This window comes from Parus major, chromosome 1A (assembly GCF_001522545.3).
Source record: "Parus major isolate Abel chromosome 1A, Parus_major1.1, whole genome shotgun sequence".
In the NCBI taxonomy this organism is placed as follows: Eukaryota; Metazoa; Chordata; class Aves; order Passeriformes; family Paridae; genus Parus; species Parus major.
The window spans coordinates 52,816,259-52,840,213 of NC_031773.1; positions in this window are offsets into that span (position 1 = coordinate 52,816,259).

Below are 23,955 nucleotides of genomic sequence, written 5' to 3' on the forward strand. Positions count from 1 at the left end.
AAGAAAGAGAAAGAAAAACTTCACAGAACAGTAAACCTGAGACACGGATTCGAATGCCAGACAGTTGAATGAACAGGATAATCGGGGTATTTTTTTTGACAGGTGCGACAGCCTGCCTATGACTGGCATTATAATCATTACCATTTTAATAAGGCTCTAATAGGGGGGCCGATAATTCAATGGGGTGTGAGGATCCTAATTCAACTCCCAATCCCACATGAATGTGCTAGAATTTGTGGGCTTTGTTTTCCTCTTTTGTACCCCTGAATGCAAATAATTACTGGCTATAGATTCAAAAATTCTTAGAACTGGAAGCTAAATTAGCTCTCCTAATACTGCACAAGAATGTCAATACTCAGGGGGGGAAAAAAGGAAGTAAGTGGTTTTTGGTTGTTTTTTTGTATTACACTTGTGGTACTGCAAAGGTTCTTTAGCTTAAGTGGTTTGGTTGGCAGTGTGAATAATACCAGCACTGTTTGTAAAGGACGTGCAGCTCTCTTTTACCCTGCTCTCCCGAAAAAGAAAAGTAAATATATTTGTCTGAAAATAATTTCTGGAAAATAATATGCTGCTTTCTACCTGCCATTTTTGTTGATGTTGCCTCACTCTGCTCCAGATGTGTCTGTCCACTCCTTATTGTTTCAGCAGTGGCAAGTGGCATGCTCAGAATCTGTGGCTGTGCTTTCACACACAGGAGCCCTGTGGGCACTAAAGCAATCAGTTTATCCTCTCCAGGTGATCCTACAATATAATTTCAAATCCTGAGGCAGCACCCCACACTGTGGTTTGAGGCTGAGTGCTGAAGGTACCCTGTGGGTGCAGGAGCTGCTCAACACCTGAGAAGAGTGTTTCCAAATGTAAGAGAATACACCAATCTCTGCTTAGGACACCACTTACATTTGTGTTTCATGGCATTTGAGTAGCTATTTTAAAACCCAGGAGGCTAAGGGGTCAGCAGCCCCCCTTCCTTGCTCCTACCGACACCTACCATGTGTCTGACTCTTGGAACACAGGACCAGGTAAGAGGGAATGGACTCCTCTCTCTGCTAACAATCAGAACAAAAAACATATTTTTTTGTTTTGTCTCTGCTGACCTATGCAATGCATTTCTCTATTCATTTGGGATCAATAATGCATATTATTATTTCCAGTTAATGACCAACAATGCTACACAGGACAAGGCTTTGAAAAATTGAGAGGGATATTTCCATATAACCCCTTGCAGCTGGAATCAGCTTCTCCCGCCCACTGTTTCTGATCCTAAATTAGCTGTGGAGTCTTGCCATGCTTTCAGTCCTCTTTCTCTTTCTGCACATGCATTGCCTGATGTATAAGGATTATGACCAGCACTTAGTGTACAAGGGAGTAAACGATAAACAAAGGCACTTTATATCATGTAAGAGTGGGAAATAACTGAGGTGGACAAACCAATCTGTGAAAACCAGCATGAACCTTTGCCCCAAACTGAAATGCAGAGTTTTGGAGCTTGGCCAAAATCTGGTTAATCTTTCTCCCTCTCTGTCTTTTAATGGTATTTATGGTTTCACAGCACTTCCTGGTTTCATCTGGGTCCAAAAGCAGGAGACTGAAATATCATCGAAGAGGCTATTCACAGTGTTTCCAGCTGGCTAAGACCACGGAATGAAAGATCTCTCACAATCAGGTCTGTTCTAGAAGGGTTTCTGCCCAATTTCTATCCTGATGAGGTTCTGATGAACAGCCAAACTGTTAGATAATGATCCTAATTAAATTGAAACTTTGAAAATATGCCCATCCATAAAATAACTGACATCCTTCACCTGATGAACCTGTGTACAGAGAATTAATTAATGAGGTTTATTTTTTGCCTCTTTGTGCAGAAGATGTTATTTTTTCTCGACCTTGGAAGGCTCCTCATGGACTTGATATGTACACAGGCTATTTGTGCCGTCTTTGGGATAATGTTTTTTATGCATTTCAAGTTTTCATGGACACAAACCCAGATAGTTTCTGTTTTGATTCAGACATTGAAAAAACTTCTCAATCCCATGGTTTCTTTGAGCAGAAAATTACAAGATTTGGAAATGATCACTGCGTTTCTGCAGTACTAGAAAGGATATTTGGAGGTCTGTTCCCCACTGCACATGGTTTGATTTAGGCTGGATATTGTTACAGAGAAATCTGAGATACTGGGACAGGCTGTGAGGAGCAAAACCTATAGATGGAGAGGGTAATCTTTCCCTCTGTTTTAGCTTACCTTTTGCTGCCATTGTGGCTAATTATCCTAGTTTGCCCATTTTGTGTGTTTGGCTAAAACACACAAATGTGTGCCCATTTTCCTAGTTTGGCTAAAAAGATTGGTGAGAAATTTGTGAAGAACCAACTGAAGATGTCCCTCTTCTCCTTAGACCTTATTCAGTTCTCTGGGGGGCAGGGTAAAATCCAGTAGTTTGGAGATGACCCTAAGAGTACCCAAAGCTGTTCCTGCTGACTTGAACCACATAATGTGGTTGACTTTCTTCTAGGCACTGGTCAATAACTTTATTCTTCTCTCTTAGCACAGGAGGCTGTGCTAGACTGGCTCCTGTCTGCAAGCACTGTATTTGGGGACTTCCTCTGGCTGAGCAAAGGTTCCAGAAAAAAAATCACAAATATTTTAAAGATGGATGGATGTGCACTTACCTTCTGTTCCTCTTATCTGTCAGATTTGCTGCTGTTATCCTCACTGTATCATCACCGTGTCCAGGTGTGGCCCCAGAGCTGAGCAAGGCCCTGGAACAGCTGTCCTGCCCCAAACAGCTCAGCAGTCTGAGTAAAATACAACATGCCTGAGAAACACAAGGGAACAACATTTGTCTCTCCTGTGGTGGAGAAAAACTGTTTCTAAACTTTGATGATTTGTTTAGGCTATCAAAAAGAAAGTGCAGGGTAGTTTATCTTGTTTTATAGCTCTCCATGTGCTCCCTGTCGCCTGTTTGAGTGTTTCAGCCATTGCACCTACATAAGACATCCAGGAGAATGCTCCTGTGGGTTTAACAAGAGTGGCTATCAGTCTGAAATCCATGAGGAGACACCCAAGCCACCAGGACACTTCCCACTTGATTCCAGCCCCAATGAGTACAAACCTGCTAAGAAACACAGAAAAAAGAAAAGCTTTGCCTTCCCCATTGAGGAGCAAAACAGGAGGGAAAAAGGGATGTGAATATACTGAATTCGCTTTCCCTAATAGGAACTAGAGAACTAGACAAGATTTAATCGTGTTGTTGAGCCTTTAATTGGGCAGAAAACTTTCTTGCAGGTGGAAGATAAGTTAGGTAAAGTTGTCCTGAAAAAAAAAAAAAGAAAGCAAACACCACCCAATTCATGATCTTGAGCAACCAAAGGAATTATTTCTGCCTATGTCACTGGTCTGCTGCCTGGTTCCAGCATGTCACTTCCCTCTGCTGTTGCTTGCCCTTGGCAAAGCAAAATCTAATACCGAACTGTCCCTCAGCAGATCCGTTCAAGGTTGATGAAGTGTTTTGGAGAAGGGGCTGCTGCTAAAAAAGCTGCTGTAAAAGTTTTGACCATTAGCATTCACTTTGATGTATCAAAAGTAACCATTTTTCCCTAAAGTGCTGGAAGTTTCATTGTGTGAAGAATTTAGATTAACATTAAATACAGAAGGTTTTAGAAATCATTCACCTTGAAGACTGGCAAAACTGGCATATTCACAGCAGAAGTGAAAGACATGTTTTATCTGTGTTGTCCTTTGTAATTATGCTGCTGAATAACAGGAGTATTATCACACCAGGGTTAGTGCCAGAGGATTACCCAAAGTTTTTCAAATGGGATGGTAAAGTGGTGCAAACAGGTGCATAGACAAAGAGCAAAAAGAGGGGAGGAAAGTGAGAGAAAGAAAGCTGAAGCCTTCTAGTTTCAGCCACATAGCAAAATTAATGGTTTCTCTAAGTGAATAGCATAGCTAGATTACTATTGAGCCTGTAAAATTAGAGGAATGGGTCAGAGTCTTCATTTCACTCCTGTTTTAACTTAAGCAAAGGAGGTCACTTTAATTGTGCTTTAGCTAAAAAAAAAAGAAAAGAAAAAAAGAAAAAAAACCCTTTTCATTGCAATAATTTTGCAGTGGATAAAGTGACTCATAAGAAGAATATGGACTCTGAAATTTGCTTACCAAGAACTCCCTATGCAAACTGGGTGCTGCAAACTGGAATTTCTTTCTGAATGTTCCACATGTTTGTATCCAGAAAGAGAGAGGAAGGCATTTCTAAATGAAGTTAAAATATCTTTACAAACAAAAGAGTCAACATAAGCACATCCTCATTATATTTTGGTGTTGCTTTTTTTGTATGTATTTGTGTGATGATTTACTTGTGTACATTAGAGCAAGATGGATATTTCTTAACCTCTTCAGAAAATAATTTTTCACAGTTCCTTTGCAAGATTAAACTCATAAAAAGTTGTTGGTGCCACTTTTGAGTATGAAATGTATCAAGAGATGTGTTTCAGTATTTACTGTTAATTACCACAAATAAAGCTGTTAAGGTTTTGGATATGGACATCTAGAATAATTTGGGGAGAGACAGAACAGGACATTTGGGTATTCCACCCTCTTTCTCAAATGGTAGCTTTGGGAACATTTTGTGGTGGAAGGAAGCAATACTTCAGGAATTTGGGTCACTGGGGAAAGTGGCCCATCTCAGATTTCTGTGTTATCTCTTTCTGTTGGCTGTCACTGAGAAAAGGGGAATGTTTTAGCTTACTGGTTGCCCTGCTTTTGAGGTAAACCTCCAGGTACCTATAGGCTGGTTACTACCACTTTGGTCCCCACAAAGGTCTGTAAGAGTAGTAGAGGGGTAGGACGGGTCTGGGATGACTTATTGATGTTCCCCCTCACTAATGGCTACAGTGGGATTTCTATGATTCTAAGCAAGACTTTGAAGGCATCAGCAGCTTTGTTTTGTAATTAGAACGTGGCAGCCTCTGAAAGGGAGGTCTCCTTAGAATATTTGCTATAAAGAATTATCAGTATAAATATCTGTAATTGCTGGTCCCTGAATCACGTGGTGAGGGCAAACCACGGGTTTCACGGCTATGCAAATAAACAGCAGCCTTGCGATGCCCTGTCCCCTCTGTTTTCCTGTCGTCTCTGTTCTTGTGCATCACTAAAGGGCATTGAAATTGCACAAGTCAGCCCTCTCGGCGGGCTTGGTGCCCCGCTGGCTCACAAGAAAAGGGCCAGCAGGGAGTTTAGGGGCAGCAGAGTACACATGTATGTGCTCACTCCACATGCACGCCCTGCCTGTCAGCCCAGCAAGACCCGTCACCCTCCTGATTGTTGTTTTGATCCCACTCCTTCAGCTGACATGCTCCGAGTCCTCCAGCCACGGCCGGGAAGGGCTGACACTTTCCTGTCCCAGAGAGAGCCCTGAGATAACACACACAGCAGAATTTGTGCTCAATCAGATTCAGTTTCTATCTGCATCTAAAGCGGTGGTGTTGACTTGATGACAGTAACTCAACATTGTTATATTCCTTTGTCTGTGTTATAACATAGCCAAGAGGAGACATCTGAGATCATGCCTAGGTTTAGAGGAAGCCACAAATCAGAAACTCATTCACTTTGAGTTGCTTTTTCACTTCTGTGTATAAACATGAAAAAATAGCACTTCTTTATGTTTTGGAACAACTTTACTGAAACAAAATGTTTTGGCATTATCCAAATGATTTTTTTTTTCCTGTTTCTAGTAAAACAAAAAAAATAAGTAAACTCAGTTTTGTTGACAGGGCCTGTATTGCCTAATAAGAAAGTATTTAATTTGAAAATGCAGGATAAGGCCAGTTACATGTTATCAGGACAGTTTCTTGTGGGTGAATATTTCATGATCCTGAAGGTCAAGCTCTGCATGAAAATTTGTGCCTCTTTTGTGATAATGCAGTAGCTGGGATCAGCACAAGTGTACAAGACATCTTTTCATTAGATATAGCTGACAGCAAAACTTGCCAAGCAAAGTATTTCTGCTTTGCTGGTTTGCCTGAAGTTTGATCCATGGATATGGATATGGATATGGATATGGTGAGGTTCTTTCATATTCCTCCTTATTAACCCTGCTCCCTAGGAAGTGATGCATGATTAAGCTAGGTCCAGGTCTGTTTTTTGAACTCATCTGCTTGTCTACAAGAGAAGCATCCAGATGAATCTTTCTTACTGGAATAAAGCCTGAAACCTAATCTCAGCTATACCATTACTAGCAGAGGAACTAAAGAGGGGTGAGAAAAATGCAGATGCAAGTCTGCTGCTGGCCTGCTGGGACAGCACCAGGTTCCTTTGACCTCCTGTGGGACTTCATGTTTTTCAAGAATTATTCACTAAGAAGGATGACAGCAAAATGGAATCTGTTGTCAGCCTGAGAAATTCATTCCTAGTATTTTCTGCAATAGCTTTAAAAGCCACTATTTCACCTCATTTCATATAAGCCAGACAGCTAGGGGACAAAAATCAGTGGTTCTCTATGGATGATTCCAGGTTTCCAGCAGCAGCAGGGTCTGGCCACAGAACTTACCTAGATTTTGGATTATTGTGTTCACAGGACTCATCAAACAACACTAGGAGAGTAAAGACTCTGTAGATTTACAGGGGCAACCCCCTTGCAGCCATTAAACATTTAAGTTGTAATTGAAGTTCAGACACATTGACTACAAAATGACCCATTTAGAGCACAGAGAATTTTTCTTAAATAAATAAAGATGTCTTGGTCAAATAGGCTCAGACATACCTGTTATACAGCTAGTGAAAAATTCAGGTAAATTCTACTTTATGAAAGAGCTGTATGACAGAAATAAGTGTCGAGTACAGAGCACAGCTCTTGTCACAGCAGTGAGCAAAACTGTGTCCAGAAGTAATGCGAGAGCCCAGGAAAATATGGCTAATGGAGAAATGGATCCCTGCAAAAGAGAAACAGTGCTTTATTTTCCAGTTGAAAGGGAATAAACAGGATGAGGCAAGTGCTGGCTGTCAGACTGACTTGTGTGGCACAAGAAGTCAGGTGTTCCAGGCGCTGGAGGCGATGGAGGTGATGTTGTGCAGCACTGCCAGGGCAGGGTGTCAGCCTTCCTGGCAGACCAAAGCCCCTAGCTATCATTTTTGTGGTTTGCTCAGAACCACAGCCTGCTCTTTGATCACTGTGTACAGGGAATAAGCAGCAAACCCACAGGGACTTGGTTTTCAAGCAAAACTTTCACTCTTCTGCGGTAAGAGAGGAATGTTACAAAGGAGACAGGCTGACTTTAGCTTTGTTTTGTTGGATTCTTTTGTTTGTTTGTTGGTTTAAGTTGGTTTTTTTTAATACCTGCTCCTCACATGAAAGTTTTTGTTGTTTTTTTTTTTTTTTTCCTGGAGCCATTTTAAAGAATTTTAACATTTCTTGTGAGTGTGTTTATTTTTGAAAGAGACTAAATCTAGAAAAAGTAATATTCTAACCATGGTCACCTTTACCTCTCACAGCTGGCTGGAGCAGAGTTCAACATGTCTATGAGGGCACCCAAAAGAGGACATTTGTACAAGATTATGGAGATTTCAAAAAGAAATGGGTAATCACCATTTTTCTTTGTGTATTTTATTTACATGAATTTATTGAAATGTCCTAGGCTCTGGAAGAAATAAAAAAAGTGTTTTCTGCCACTATCAGATATATATTCAAACAAACAAACAAAATGCTATTGTACAGGAGGATGATAATGCCAGGAACTGACATCTTCCTTCTACTCCATTTATCTCAGCAATGCACTCTTAGTCTGGAAACTGTGATATTGAATATTGTCAGGTTGGGTTTCCACTAATTAATGAAAAACAGGCTGCAAGCACAAAGGATTAATTTGGCCTATTCAATCTGATCACAAACATTTTGAGAATCTGTTTAGCTTTTTTGAATGGTATGAGGTAAACCAAGGGAAAAAACATCTTTTTTTTTTTTTTTTTTCAGCTAGTTAGCCAGGAAAAAAAAATCCACATGGATTTACCTAATGGGGTCAAAGCTGAGAAAAGCAGAACATTGTTCCTGGGAGCCAGACAAGGCAGTTATCTTATGGAGAGGGATGATTCTGAGCCTCTAAAAACTTTAGAGCTACTAACTAACCCTGTGAATTTAAGCAGGCAGCTTTTCTCTGCCTTCAGAGGGAGTTTGCACTCCAAGTATCAGGTGGAACTTACAACTCTTGTGCTTTCTGAGAGCCACAGGCACGTTTGCAGGGGTTTTGCAATGAGTGTAGTACAAAGCATCTGAGTCAGGCTCTCAGCTGGTGAAATCAATGTACTTGGTCAGTGAAGAGCCTGGCAGTCTATATTCAGGTCCTACTTGTGCGGTGTGGAGTGTCTTTGATTAAACTGTAATCAGAAACCAGCAAAGAGATAATTGGCATGTGTATTACTGCAAAACATGCATAAAACAATTCTGCTGGGCTTGGGCTGTGAATATGTACCTAGGCTGATGTGCTAGCAATGAGCTGCCCCCTTGCTCCTAGGACTTAATTACGTGTTCTGCCGATTGATGAAAGGTAAAAACAGTTGAATCAATATTTTATTGCACTGCTGTAAACTGTGGTTATAGCGTATTAGACTACGAGTGGCTGGCAAGTTTAAAAGCACGTAACTGAATCAAAGTCTGAGTAACTGTTGTGTGTGCAATTTAAAAACTGTTAATACCTTCCAATTGAGAGAATTTGTTTCTAATTAATATAAAAGTTGTTTATTTAAATCCTAGGCAGGCAGTATTTAAATACACAACAAGTCACCTGGGAATCCCATCTAAACCCCTTTGTGGAAAGCTGTTATGATGTTGTGCTGAAATGAATCCAGCATGAAGTAACTGTGCTCTCTTCATTCAGAGTGTAGAATGGTTCTCTGCGTGCTGTTTTCTTTTTAGTTCTTCTTCCTGAGTATGCTAAAATATTCTTGGCCTTGTTCCACGTTAAGGAATGATGAAAGTTACAGTGTTGCTGCAGTTTCCTGTACTCTTATTGCCTGCATATCCTCAGTCAGCCACCAGCAGCACTTGTTTAGAAAAGGTGTCATGTATGAACAAAATGAAGGACACACCCTGACAAAAGGAACACACAAAGTCAATAAACTGAAGACATGCAGTGTGCTCAATGACAACATTTACAGAGTTTACAAATTATAGTTTCAAGTGCTCCTAGAATACATGAGACCATGACTTTGTTTTCTTGATGGGGCTTTTCAGGTGGACTTCTTACGATATTTTTAAATTTTTTGTGAGGTTTGAGGGGCTTATAGGTAGTGAGGGTTGCAGCATCACAATGTTTTATAATCTGGTTAGCAGAAGAGTTGCTGATTTCTTTGGCTTTGATTTTTAAATTTATTTTACTTTTTCCCCTTGCTTGGAAGAGTGGAATAAATAATGTTTTTATTAAAAAATAAAAAACATTTAAAAGTTAATAATATTTCTGCATACTCTGGCATGAAAAAGTTTTAAAAACCTTCACAATTTCATGATAGTCCGTCTTTCATGAGCAGTACATACCTGTCATTCATTTTCTCCAGGTAGCTTCATTTTCTCCCCTCCATTTTTTCCACATTTCATCCAACCCCTCCATTTCCTGTGTGCACTGTGGTGACAATGACACCTGCAGCACATCCCACACCATATCATAGAAGAAGCCAACAGCACTGTGGAGAGTGGTACTGATAACTTCCTGCTTCACCTGCAGTTCAGAGAGGAGGCTGTGAAATTTAGCAGCTTCCTAAAGTGGGGGAGTGGGTGAGGGAAAATTTGGGCTAGATTTTTACTGTGGGTTTGTTGAGCTGGGTCCATGTGAGGAGTCAGCAATGACCAGTTCCTTTACTGTCTCATTTTTATCACCCCCATCACGTGATGGATGAGTTTGTCCCTTGCAAACTTGGGAAAGCCAAAGCCTTTATTTAATTTTCCCCTGTCATAGTTGTAAATTCAGCCTCCAATAACTTTCTCTGCTTCTTAATTATGTGCTAATGAGGTTTTTACTGAGTATTTATCTCTTCACACGTCATACTCCAAGCCTCTCAGCTAAGCTCAGACTACAGCACTGCTCACCCATTGCCACCTCCCCTTAGCCCAGGGATGTCTGCCCTGCAGGAAAGCAAGAGTGATGTAAACAGGTATTTTTAGCTAGCAGGCCTTTCAATGGCATGTAGCATATTTTTTTGAAAGGAATAAACAAATCAGCTGGTTAAGCCCTATTTCTGCAGGGTTTCTCTGCTGCAGATGGTTTCCTTGGTGTGTTTTTTAGCACCTCTGTAATGGGCAGCTTTAAAATCTCTCAGGGGAGTAAAACCTGGTAGTTCAATCAGTGAGAAGGAACGTCATTGTATCAGGACTGGGGAGCAAGGAATGTTTGCCATGCAGACAGTTGTAATTTACAGGCTATAAATGAATCTATTTAGATAACAGAAAAATGAAGCCAAGCCTCATCTGTCTTTCCTTTTTTTTTAACCCAACATAAGAGAAGTTGCATTTCCTCCTAACATACTTTCTTCTGCATATCTCTGCTTTTTCCTGTCTGCTGCACCTGCTGGCAGCCACCTCACAGTGTGTTTTAAGATGGATATGTCACTAAGCAGGGGAAAGTAATTTCCCACAGCAATGATAAATCCCACTATAAATTGAAGGGCAATCTCTGCATGAGAAGCTTATGGATTTTAACTACTGTCTGAAAGACTAGCATTCAGTAGCTTTGAGGGTACCTTGGCTCTAGTAACAAGCTGGGTGACTGGTGGCATGAGGGTTATCAGGAAGTTAGATGCCATCTTCAGCAAGGCTTTAACAGGCTCTCCATAAAACACAGGTGCATTATGCTGGGTTAAGCCATTTCAGATTGGGCTGCATGCCTTGGGGTGAATCCGGAAGAAATCACTGTCAGTGATCAAATATTGATATATTGTCATACCCACTGATGTTACCGTAATTTGAGTATTTTATGAGTCTTTACTTAGCAAAGACTTAGCAGAGCACTGACTTAGAGGCTGGGTTATCTCTGAGCCTGGAGAGCAGGTGGCCAGGCAGCGCTCAGGTGGGGATTATTGCTGCCGACGGTGTTAGAACGCTTGCTTTGCACCTGCCTCCTCCTCATAACAGGCACGCCAAAGATAAAAAGAGTCCGATTCCCTGGCACTGCCAACCAACTCCACCAGTCTTTCAAAAACAAATACTCAACCTTGACTGTAAAATTAAATAGAAAATAAGAGTTACCACTACCTTCTATTGCATGTTGATTGACCTGAGCACTCTCCAATCTCAAACATAAAAGATTAGATATCACTTTCCATACAGGTGTATGCAAACCATTTTTTCGTCTAACTGGGACAACGAATTGTTCAAAGTACTGGTAAATGCCCATGTGCACTTTTACAAGTGTACTTAGCAAAAGGAAGGCATTGACTTGTGCCTTCAAAGGTGGTGATTTACAATGTCCTGTCTAGTGTTTCCAAAATCAAGAATTTTGTTTAAGCTTTGCAGAATGTACTGAAAAGAGATTTCTGATGCAGTGTGTGTGTTTACAGTGCAAATATAAGCACAGGCTTTTTAGCAGTTAATTACTCAAAGTGATCTCACACGGGAAAGAGCCAGCCCTGCAAGGGATGGGGGAGAAAGAATCTTCTCCTTCTCAGAGGCTGATGTAAGCCAAGAGAAACTACAAAAATAGAAGGTTTCGTGTGGTAAAGTCAGTCTTGGGAGGGATGAGGGCACCAAAGTAAAGACACAATTTCTGTTTGGAAAAGATAGACAGCATCCTTGACTGCCATAATGGTTTTGAATTCAAAATTCACTGATGGTCTTCATTAAAAGCTATGTTTTATGTATGTATGTATGTATGTATGTGTTTATTTATTTGTTTATTTTAAGAAAAGGAGAGAGAGAAAAAAGAAGTCTACATTTCTGAGAAAAAACACCGAAACTCAGTAACACTGCTGAAAAGAGCTCATGAAAACTTTAAGATCAATTTTAATCAAGCATTGATCATTTATTTCACTAAAGACTGTTCTATATGCTTCCTTAAAAAAAAAGTTGAACAATGGTTTCTCAGTTTTTTCTTGAATGTCTTGCTATTCCCCAAAATATGTGAGTCCTCAATTTTGCTTTACATGCTAGTGAAATGAGTATTTTTCAACAATTACAGATGAAATTTTTTCCCCATAGTGATGGGTCATCATTGAAGAGGTATCTCTGCAGGTGAATTGAAGGGACAAAAACTTTGCTTGGACAAATAAATCTTTCCAAACTGTCATGGAAGAGCTAAACAAAAAAGATGGATTCAGCTTTGGCCCCCAGCATCAAGGAGAAATGACGTAATTTCTTAATAAATGGTGAGCCCACAAGAAAAGGCCTACCTTTGCAGCAGTTACCTCAGCAAAGAGACAGTCTGTCCCTCTTCTCCCTTCAAGGATTAGTTATTTCAGAGGTTAATTGTCCTAAGGATTTATTGATCCAACAGCTGAAAGAAAAAAACAAGTAGACATTTCTGCCTGGGAAAAGACAGTGTTTTTCCTAGTTGAGAGACACTGTTAGCTGGCTGCTGCTGTGATATATATCCTGTGGCTATTTAAAATCAAGGAAAAGATTTTCCTTTTCTTTACTTATGTGTTCACAGAGTGTCTCATGACACAGAGCAGCCACTGAGGGAATGCTGTGCTTTAGTTGCTGGTGTGTTTCAAGGCATGGCCCAGCAGTGGGAAGCTTTGGAGCGTGGTGTGGTGGACACAAGGTTAAGTTCACACTGCTTCATGACATTCTCCAGGTCTGACAGAGGACATATCTGGGCAGATGTGTGGCAGGTCTTGGCCAGGTGGGAGTTCTGAAGAGCTGGCCCTGGGACTCTCACATTTGCCTGGCTCTGTGCAGGCACCATGAATCCCTGTGGGAATAAGGCAAGTGGGCATCACACACCACCATCACAGCTAGAGTGGCAAATACCCTCTCATAAAATAGAAACAAGCAATTTTACCTTGTCCTCTTGTCAGGTTAATTCCAGACAGCTCTACCTAAAATTCCATTTTCTCTCTTTTATGCAGCCATTTCATATATTACTTTGGGGAAAAATATTCCTAATACATTACAGGACATTTGCCTTTTTTCCACCATTATTTTGAAAATGTTTTTCTATGTTTATTCCTTTTGTGGAAAGTTTATTGACTAATGATTTGGGCTGGGAGATGATAATTTTTGTTTTAAGGCCTTCATGCTTCTTTATCTCACTATTTTCCTTCCAATGGGCTCTACAAATCACAACTGCCCACCCTCCCTTAAGAGGGTTTTTGATTATGTTTTAATTGCCAGAGGATTATCTAGGTAGGAATAGATTGACTCACACCATTGAAGGCTTTTTCCACTCTTCAGGCTGTAACATTCAGGTAGTTCAGTCCCATCCAGGAGGTTCAAACTGCAGCTAGGTTCCCTGTTTTCCAGGCTGTATAGGAGCTGTACTCATTCTGGGACATGTCAGAGTCTGCATCACCAAACAGCTTCTCACCAGAGTAAAGTGATGCTCACCTCCACCTATGCTCATGCATCTGGTCCTCTGCCTTTGGAACACATGTGTTCAATTCTCCTCTCTGAGAATGCAGATCAGAGATCTTCCTCTTCCGTTTCTTAGGTTTCTGCTGAACATCTGTCCTGGTTTAGGGCAAATTTGGGAGAAAACCTCCGAATAGGGTCCCTCTAGAAAGCAAATTCAGGCAGCACCTCCCCCAACTGGTTTGGGAAAAGATTTCCTTAGAGAAAAGTGGAAAAAACTGTTTATTTAAGAGAAATTGAATAATATTAAACAATGAAACCTCTTGCTGTTCTAAGAGATGGCACATCCAGAAAGGTCCTTGTCCTGAGGTGTAGCTTGGCTCTCAGGTTCTCATCAGTCCCTCTCATGCTGGAAAGTGCCGAGGCCCAGGCCTCGATGGACAACAGGTGTGAGCTCCCAGGGTTTGTCTGAGTTTTCAGTCCAGAGCAGGTTTGAACAGATCCAAGGGAAAAAACAGTCTGGGGAACTTTCCTGCCTCAGCTAGCTAAAAAACTAAGAGCAAAGGAGGGCTCTGTCCTGCTGTCTGTCCATGCTGCAGACAGCACAGTCCAGGAGCAGGATGCAGGGAGTGAGGGCTCTTTCTCAACAAAAACTGTGGCTTCTTCTTCCCCCTCTTTGCTCTCAGAGCCAGTCTTAAATATGCAGAACTTAATATGTAACATAAACAAGGCGACTGGGGATACAAGCATCACAAAGTCACCCCATGACAACATCCTAACTTGCCCAAAGTGTCTCTGCATGAGCAGGGAGGGGCTGGAGTCCTTACTGCACCATTGTGCCCTGCGCTCCAGCAGGGAGGAGGAGATAAGCTGTTTAAGGGATTGGGCTACTACAAACTTGCTTCCTCTCTGAGCAAATTGGGCCAACTTGGGCTGTTCAAGCACATGTTCCATCTCTTGCTGCCCTGATCTGTATTGCCTGCATTCAGCCTCTGTGGTGATGTCATGAATTAGACCCAAATGCTGTTTGACAGCCACAAGGCTGAAAATAAAAATGCAGTAATAACGCCAGTACTTTGTTACAGCACTGTACACAGTATCTGGCACTGTGTTTGTCGTGGAGGATGATTGCAAAGAAATGTAAGAAGTTAGGATGGGTAATAATTTACAGGAGTGTCCTTCCCTGGCTCACATTATACCTCACTAAACAACCAGAAAGCACAAAGAGGAAGGATAGTGGAGGGTCTTTTACTCTGCATGCTTGGCTGAGCCTCAGACAGGGTGAGAGAGATCATGGCTGCATTGTCAGGGAGTTCAGTGAGAAGACCCTGTTGGCTCTGAATTTGCTAGTTCAAGGCCATGCATGTGTCGACAGGGTGCTGAGCTGAGCCCAAGCGAATACTCCTTCCTTGGCTGAGAGGAAAAGCCCATGTGTGTGTCAGGCTGATAAAGCCACTCATCCTGCTGCAAGTGTGTCTGCATGGCAGCATGCTCTCCCACGGAGGGACAGTCCCCCTGAGCACTGTGCTCCGCTGGGCTCTGCCCCCACTTCAAAGTGACTTGGGAAAGGGACAATTTGCTTGCTGTGAAAGGGTGGCTGCAAAGCTTCCTTTCTCCCACCTGGTGCCCATTTAAACTGTCAGATCTATTACAGCTGTGAAGGGGTTGTACCTTGGCACATCTACACCCTTATTTCTCATAAGCATTGCTAATTCAAGAAATTCTGGAGGTGTTTATGGATGGCTGAACACCACAGAGCACTCTGAAGGATCTCATAGTCATTGGACAAAATCCATGCTGTGCACAGCACATTCACAGAAAATCAGAACACCCTTTCTATTAGATGTGTTTTAAAAATCCTAGAGGAATAACCACACAAGGTATCTGAGAATCACTGTTTAACTGTTCCTTTAGTCCCACATCTGCAGTTCTACAAAGCTCAGGGCTTGGCTGGCTGAATGCTGCTGTGTAGCACCCAAAGGCTGTATTTTCTGGTATCATGAAAGGGGGTGTTGATCAAAATAAGATATTGACTTGGCACTGAAGATGTTAGATTAGGCTTTCACCTGAGCTCTGTGAACCTTGCAGTACATCTAGACCAATGCAGTGTGAGCAGGGCCTACAGCCAGTGGCTCTCAGGGTGCTGACGTCACTCAGATCTGCCTGCTGGTCACAGAGTTAATTTCTACATATAGACTGTATGTCATCCGTCTATGAATCTTCTTTTCTAAATATCACCAGAGGGCCCAGCCTATCCAATCTTGGTGCTGAAACGGCCTTTTTTGTGCCGAAGTAGTGAGCACTAAGGCTGGAGAACCCCAGCTGTTGTGTCCCAATAACATCAAACGTGCTTTTACCATTACATGTTCACCAAGAACAACAGCCACATTCACCTCAAAGCTAGGAGTGTCATCTCAGCCAGGCCATTGCTTCTGAAGTCTTCACTGGCAAAGGGAGAAGCTGTTTTGTGGGTTCATGCAGGAGCATGAGGAGGTGCAGTGCTGTTATGCCTCATATCACTATGCTGCATACAAAGTATTAGAAATGTAGCTGGCGACACTTGGCCATGGCAGGCAAAATGCCTGTGCCTTTGCTGTCCAGAGGTGCAGCATGGAAATAAAGCTTTTCTTGATGTGCTCAGCCATAGGAATGTTTTCCAGGTAGGCATGTTTCCTCAGCATTATATATAATTTTATATATATATATAACCAATAAATATATTTATTTATTATATATAATATTATATATATATAAGATATATAATTATTATATATAATAATTATATAATTTTATATAATATATATATAAGATATATAATTATTCTATATAATAATCATATAATATTATATCTATATATAAAATTATTATATATAATAATTTCGGCTGGTGGATTTTGCGGGAACTGGAAGCGTTTCCCGCGTGGTTTTTGCTGGCGCTCCCAGAAGGATGTCCATGCTTTCCGAGCGCGGCGGGCCGGGCGCTGTCCGTGGTGCTGCCCGGCGGCGGCGCGGGGGTGCCCGGGTGGGAGGCGTGAGCGCCTGGGCACGCTTGAGAGCGCACAGGTGTGAGAGTGAGAGAGAGTACAGGGGCGTGCAGACTGCTCCTGCTGGTGGTGATGTGTTAGACGCATCATGGAATCACAGAATGGGTCGGGCTGGAAGGGACCTGAAAGATCATTTAGCTGCAAACACCTTGCCATGGGTGGGCATGCCTCCTGCTAGACCAAATTGCTCCAAGGTGCATCCATCCTGGGTTTGGACACTGACAGGGATGGAACATTCGCAACTTCTTTAGTAAAACTGGTCCAGTGGCTCACCAGTCTCCTTTTTACGATAAAATTTGAAAATTGTATCATTTTAACATGATTACACACAGTCAGGATCTCAGTTCAACAGTCAAGTTCCTTAGAGGCCTGCAGTTTTCAAACCTTTCACAAGACAGATAAATCAGTATGGACCAGGGAAAACTGTATGAGTTAGTATTGTCTTCATATCCCTTTACTTCCCCTGCTAGAAATACCACACAGACACCGTTTTAAGAGATTGAAATATTTCAGAAACTTTTGAGTGATTCTGCTGATTATTTTTTTTTCTCTGCTTGATTCTGGTAGAGAGCAGGCTGTGTCCCATTAGTTATTGAAGTATTTCTGTCATATGATAGTAATGCTGTTGGTTATTTTGACTCTTGCTTTAAAAAAACACCCCCTTTTGCTACAGTCTGCCAAGCTTGATTCTTTCATGTGATTATGGGAATAGACACCTCTGCCATTTGCAGCCCAGGTATGGAAATTCATATTTAGTATTTCTGGGGTACCAGAGAAATCAGTAAAATTGTTGGGCAAAAGCTGCCTTGCAGATGATGAGATATGTCCCATTGCTTCATTTCTGAGCAGCATTTCTTTTGATGCTCATCAGGTAGAAAACTATTCTGGATCTATTCAAGAGGCATGACCTTTTCATTCTGTCATGTTCTGCTGGTGGCAGGTACCTCTTGATGCTCATTCTCTCTTATAGTAGGTAACCTGTGAAGAATACCATTTAGCCCAGAAGGCTTTTCACTGGCAGCAGAATAATGCTCCCCACTGTTAGAATATACAAATGTGGGTTTGAAATTCCATCCCTCCTTGGGGTGGTGGGATGGTTCTTTGTGCAGACCTCATGATTCACAATGTTCCTTTGCAACTCACCCCAGGCAGCAGAGTTACCCAAGTGCAATCCCAGCTAAGCCTCAGTGGAGAGGTCCAAACCTTTTTCTGTGTCTCCACACGTTTTGATGGGGTCCTATGGTACCAAATCCTTTCCCAGGATCTTAGAGTAAGGAATGTGACAGAACCACTAGGGGCTATTTTGGCTCACAGGATGCCCACAGCAGCTGCTCCAGCTCTGGCCAGCTCTGGAGCACCACAGAGGCAGCTGCTTTGCACTCACTGAGTATCTGGGGGATGTTTTTTCCATTGCCTCGTGCTCTTGGTTTGAACCTTTCAGTGTCTGTAGGCTGACCTTTGCGTACTTACCCTCCTCTTACTGCAGTGAAAGGAACAAGTAGTTCTTGCCCCTTTGTTTCAGAGAGCAGTTCATTGTCCACTCTGTTTTCTAACACAAAATAAATAAGGAAATAATTTCATCATTACTTGTTAGTTTGGCTGTTTTTTAATAGGGATGTAGGGCAGCTGCACGGAGCTTTGAGAGTTTCCTTAGAAAACCCCAGGCCTTAAATAACAGAAGCAAACTCTTGGAGAGGGTAGAGAATGACAATGTGCTTCTCCCTCTGTTTGGCAGGACTGGCAAATGGATATATAATGTGTTTCCTGATCATAAGGAATTCTGTCCTGTGATCAATTATTCTTTAATGACATCACTTTAGTAATATGTCATCTTGAATTTGTGACACTGTTGGGCAACACAAATGACCAATGAGGGGGATTTGGCCTGTGTCAGTGAACAGCATCTGCTCAGACCCATGCCTGCAGAAATGCCTGAGGGAAGGTGTGAGTTTAACTTTGTTCCCTTCCTCAGCAGATTCCTGTTTCTGAATCTGTACTTGTTTGGCTGAAAACAAGTACAGGATGTAAGGAAAATCACAAACAACTGAAAAATCCATTCTGATTTACAATTGAATTCAGTTGGGTTTTGTTTTTGTTGGAAAACCAGAAAAAAAACTACCAAAACAAAAGAACAACAAAAAGTCCCAGCCCTTCTAGGATCCCTGAATGCAGGAAAGGTATTAATTTAGCTACTTACCTGGCCCATTGCCTAGAAACCTCACACTCCAGTGTTTTCTTCTCCACCACTACCACATCACAAAATGGGTGATTATCCTTACTTTACCGATGGAATCTGAAATAAAAGGAGGCAAACTGTAGGGTCAAATTGCAGGCCAAGGCCTCATCTACTTGGCTTTTCCAGCTTGCCTTTCACTATAACACACCTCAGTTTATGCCAACAGGACTCTCTTAGCTTCCCCCTTTTCCCCTTCCAGCTGCAACTTTTGTCGAAGTTTAGTAATCAGGGTATGAAAGGTAAATAAGGCTTTCCACCAAAGATCTCTGTCGAGATAAATGCCTTTCCATGAATCAGACTGACATCAGGAAAACAGCTGAAGACACATTCTGAAGCCTCAGCCCCACAGGATCGTTAGGAATATTACTGTCCCGACCTAATGAGCTACCACTGATCCTAAACAATGTCTAGGACAAAAGACTAGAGGGGGATTGGCTCCCCTCACCCTGCTGCCTGCAGACTTCTGACAACCCATTAAGGTTATAGCTATTCAGCTCTGTTCAGACAGCCCTTTTTTTCTTCTTTTTTTTCCCCCTAACAACTCCCAGCTAATGAGCAGACAGCGTTACTTTTATTTTGTGCAGGGAATGTATGGCTAAATAGGTGTCTGTGCATGGCTCTGGAAATTGGAACAAGATGAGGAAAGCAGAGGAAGAGAGACTGGAGGTCTTTTAGAAATGTCCCCATCGCCTTCATCTGTCAGGCAGAGACCCTTGGCTGAGGAGTCGTCCCTGCAGGAATGGGTTAGGATTTGAGGCTGAGGCTGTGACATCGTGCTAGCAGAGAGACAGCAGCCCAGTCCTGCTGATCCCTGGTTTTGCAGAAGTAGGCAGGGGAGGCAAAGCCAAAAGGCATCTTGGCATGTGCCGTCGGCTCTAGACGCTCCTTGGACGCTGCCTCCATCTACTTTTACTATAAAAATTGCCGAAGGTGCCACTCTCCCTGTGCCTGCCCCCCCCTTTCCCTCGTACTTTACTAAAGTGATTGGAGTTGCCCTCTTCCTTTTGCGCCTTCCCACCTCCTTCAAGCTCCCTCTTCAGCGACAAGCAGCATCACTAATTGCTTTTTAGGGTCTCTTTTCTGCTCTCTGTTCAAAATTCATGGGGCATTCCCTGGCCCCATTATGCTCCTTTCTGAACCTTTTCAGCTTCTTTTACAAACTTAGCACTTTCTGTGCTTCTCTTAGCCTTGAAAAAAAAAAAAAAAAAGAAAAAAAAAAATTTTGGATTTTTTTTTTTTGGCAAGCAGGCCCCCTCCCTCTGCAGCCCCCCCTCCCTGCCAGAAAAGCACACGCACGGGCCCACCTCCCATTGAATGGTGGGCTTTGTGCAGGGAATTTCCGGAACACAGCCCAGGGCTGGAGGCGCAGTGTGAGTGGAGGGGCTTTGGGCAAGGAGCCTCCCTAAGCCCACCCCATTACCACGGTCACTGTTTGCCCATGGCTCTCTAAAAGGACTATTGTTGCCTGTTGCCAGGTATTCCCTAGCAACACTTAAGCCAAGCTGCCTCCTCTATTTATGGCAGAAACTTTTCAATGGTCTCCAAAACACGTGCTTGTCAACTTCAGAGAATACCTTCAAACAGACACAGAGGGGGAAAAAATAATCCCAAGCACTTGCTTTAGTTGAAATATGTGTGTTGGGGGTGTTTTTCGATTTCTTGTCATTTACCTTGGATCAGAAACCCAAACAATCGCAATTTGAAAAAAAAAATCCCTCCCCATCACCTTCTCCCAGCCCCTGTTCCCTGCACTGCTGAGCCTTTCCACTGGCAGGTGGGTGGGGGTCATTTATTAGATGGATGAGCTTTTGCTACACTTTGAATCTTTTTGCACAAAAGATTGCTTCATTATTTTAAGACAGATTTTCATTTCTTTGTGTGTGCCATAGCCCTAACAAGAGCCACCATACTTCTTGTGTTGTCTAGCAGCAAATGACCTATTACCAAGGGGGATGTAGGGTGGTAAGGGGGTCACTAATATACCTGTACAGCATAGACATGGCACCAGCAAGCCACACCACCAAAGGGTTGAGGTAATCCCATGAGGTGGATGCACACACCTGTGGATTTATTTCAGGAATTGCATATTCCTATGCTTGCATATCTGCAGTCATTTTGTCAGCTACTGACAGTCAGTGGTTCAGTCAAGTTCAAAGAGGGAACCGAGCTGCTGCATGTCCAAAAAGCTGCATACATATTTTGGTGATCAAGTGTAATGATGTGAGAGAAAAGCTTTTTACAGCAAGTCTCACTTGATAGAAATAGTCTTTGTTCCATGTGTGATGTCATACGAAGAGTTCCAGCATAAATTGGTGTCTTTGCTTCTGTCACATTACTTGCAGATTGTTACTGCTAAAAAGCACTGAAGTCATTGTCACTTTTGGGAAAACCTTATCCAATAACCAGGAAATGTAAGTAAGGCCAAGGTTTACAACGACAGCTGAAGCAATGTGGCACCCAACTCATCCCAAATTTCAATGGACCATGAGCACCTCTGAGCTACCCACCCACGTGTCCATGAAAGCAGTGGCTGCACTCCCAGTGCCATGGAGGACAACACACTGGTGCACTGTCAGCACCATGTCTGGAGTAATAATCTGAATTTTTCCCATCTGCAAATTCACATTGTGTTTCCTGACATGTCCTTTAAAGCTTCAGTATGTTAACATGTCATCCTGGGCCTGGGACGTTTTTCTTAGCCATGCCCTCCACACTGCTGTGGTAGCCCCAAGAGCTGAGCTGTCCAGAGCCATGCAGGAGGGCAGCCTGAGGCAGCTGCCTGTGGTGGGAGCACCATGGAGGGCTTCAGAGCTGAAGCAAAGCCCCAGGAGTGAGATGGGAATTGACAGGGAAATGCTGTGATGCTGTTTGCTGCTCTCTCTCCCCAATAGATGGCCAGGGTCAAAGTTGCCTTTCTTGTTCTGAGCAAGAATCTGAAAATATTGCATAGATGTGACTCATTTTGTATATGACTTTGGGTTGTGACTCTCTGATGAGCAGTGTCAGGTTTTTAGAAAGATTAGAGCACATGACTATATGGTAGTTCTCTTTTATGACCTATAAGTACGGAAGCTACTCAGTCAATGAGAATGCATACTTACTCCAAAATTACATGTGGGTTTTATGATAATACATCTTTTCCTAGACATGTCTGCCAGTGTCTCTGCAGAGAAGTGAAATATACTATACCATCTATCTGCACTGGTGCTTCTGCATCTGCCATGGAATAGCTCCTGCCCTCAGCTCAACCTTCAAAACTCAGTTTTGTTTCTGTTTCATAAAAGTACTGTAATTAGAAGACGCTAGATTTCCTCTGTTAACATATTCCCCTGAGGAGTTTGACATTACAGTGAATGTAAATGGTTTCATGAAGTGCAAGATTAGGGCTGTTTAAATAATTGTTGTAATTGGAAATATGTGTATTATTATCTCTCAAGATGTTTTAGATTAAATTAATGAAGTTCACATCTGGAAGAGCAGATATTAACCCTTTCTGTGTTTCTGATCCCTTATCTAGGTAATCTGAAGCTCAGATTTCTGGTCCAGCCCCTATAACACAACTGTTCTTAGCTTTGAGAAATACTGTGTTTTAACCCTTGATATTTATTCTATTAATGTCTGGATTACACTGCTTGTCTTAGAGCAAATACATCAAAACCTACCAGCTTGGTCAGTGGAAAGTCTGTCCCATAGTTCCTATTAAACCCAATGGAGTACACAAGACATAATTGAAATTTCTGCCTTGCCCTGCATTTAGTTAGCAATTATATGGCAAAATATTTCAGAAGGCCAAGATTTTTATTACTGGAGCATTCACTGTTGTCCTACTGCTTGACTAGAGGCAGTGTAGGAAAGAAGCATTCATATTCCTTCTCCAAGTCTCTCCAAAGTTCTTTAGCCCTATGACCCCATTTAACCTATCTGTAGCACATAAAGGTGCTCAAATAACTTTAAAAAAGGCATGGAGAAAGGGATTCTCTATAGAGGGACTGATCACTCAATACTTTCTTTTTGTTTAAAAGGGTTAACTTCTAGCTCCTGCCTTTGCAACTGGCTGACATGCATCCTAAATGTGATTCTGTAAGCTAGGAAAAAAATTATGGTTCCCAAGTGAACAGAGGGATACAACAACTCTGGGCAAGCTATTCTGTGGACAGGCTTACCTAGGAATAGCTGTGGTCATCCCTGCTTGCCTGTCTCAAATGATACAATTTTCACTTTAAAAGCAACCCATAAAAATGGAGTTTGCAATTGTCAGCCACTGTTTGCCAATGGCCAGCACAACAGTCTGTTACACCCATTTTGAATAAATGATCTACTAGCTGAGATAGTCACTGTGTGTTAGTTTGGAAACTACTCATTGATATATATGTCAGTGCTTGAAGTGATTCTGGGTGATTCTGGGGCAGATTTCTCAGCTTCTGATGGAATTCAGTTTTCTTGTCTCACTGACGTGTAAAATTGCACACTTGTCCACATTCTTGCGGGTACAAAATTTTCTTTCATCAAGGAAGTATAACTTAAGTTGTTCTCAGATTCCAAAACACATCAGTTTGCACCTTGAAGACTTCTGCAAAAGTTTCTTACTTCCCTAAGACTTAAATCCCAGCACTTGAACTCTGGCCCTCCAGGAATACTGAGCCATCCTTGAAGACCACAGACTTTCCTTCTGAAGCATCTGGACTACAAAAAGATGCCATGAGCAAAGCTCATGCTTATTTGTCCTCTGTCCGTATACAAGTCATTCTTGGAATATAAGGTGTGTCTTTTGCATACCCAGACACCATGGTCTTCAGCCACCCAGACCTCTGGAAACTCCATCCAGTTCACCTTTGTGCAACAGTTCAAATTAAGGTAACTAAAGAAACAGAGAGGGTGAGAGGTGTGAAATAAGGTTGAGGCCATCACACTGCTCGGCAGGCAGTTGGCTATCTCACAGGAAGCACATCCCACATCTCTAACAGCTGGTTCCAGTAGAAAAGCCAAGGACATGGCTCTAGTGAAGACACTGTGTCCCTCTTAGTGCCATCCTATACAGAGGATGGTGAAGGTCTGATGCCAGTGGGGACCCTTGCCTTATTTCCATCCAAGTTATTCATATGGATGTGAACATCCCGAGGAAGCAACCAAAGATGCTTCTAAATTAGAATTATTTTTTTGTTGATTTTTTCATCTTCCTCAGAATCACCTGT